The following is a 709-nucleotide window of genomic DNA, read 5'->3' as shown; positions in this document are numbered from 1 at the left end:
CTGTAAGAACAGAAAAAAATATTGAGGTTTTAAAAGTTTATACATAGCCCTAATTCCTAACAGGTTCCATGCCAACAGAGCTGCTATGGAATCATGTTTCTTAACAACCTTAAAAGCACATTATCTCTGTATCATTATGTCTAATGGCACAGTTTCTCATTTCAGATGATACACCACTTCCGGCACTATAGAGGTGATATTTTAAAAATGATTTTTTTTTTGACATAAAGAGTATATTACCAGCAGTGATTCACTGCCAAAACCCAAAACCAACATTTAAAACAATTCTCTACTACCTTCAGTTTGCATGGACGAAATCATACTAGAATGGATAAACATTAGGAATTGGCCGAACAATTTTGTAGTTTTTGTAACTATTTTACATCTTGGTAACTGTCCTGTGATTTATGGCTTAGATGAACTCTCCCTTTTTACAAACACCCACAACTGGCTGGGAAATTCCACAGAATTTTAATACAAACCTCTCCTGAAGAATAATATATTTCCCTAGAGGACAAGCATAGAAAGACTCATGTCCCCATTCTCTCTGTGAAATCCCTTGTAGTAACTATCTTCTGGTGACTGATCTTTACTAAAACCTGGACCAGTGGACAGCAGGATATTTTTAGCCATCCTTCAAGATAAAAACATCTGCTTTTAATGGATTTTTTTTTTTCTTGACAGACAGGGCAAACCGCTCACATGGCAC

The sequence above is a fragment of the Tinamus guttatus genome, unplaced genomic scaffold (genome assembly GCF_059628265.1).
Source record: "Tinamus guttatus ecotype Peru unplaced genomic scaffold, ASM5962826v1 Tinamus_guttatus_pri_ptg000226l, whole genome shotgun sequence".
NCBI classification, from domain to species: domain Eukaryota; kingdom Metazoa; phylum Chordata; class Aves; order Tinamiformes; family Tinamidae; genus Tinamus; species Tinamus guttatus.
The sequence above is the reverse complement of the archived record's forward strand: the minus strand, read 5'-3'. Positions refer to the sequence as shown.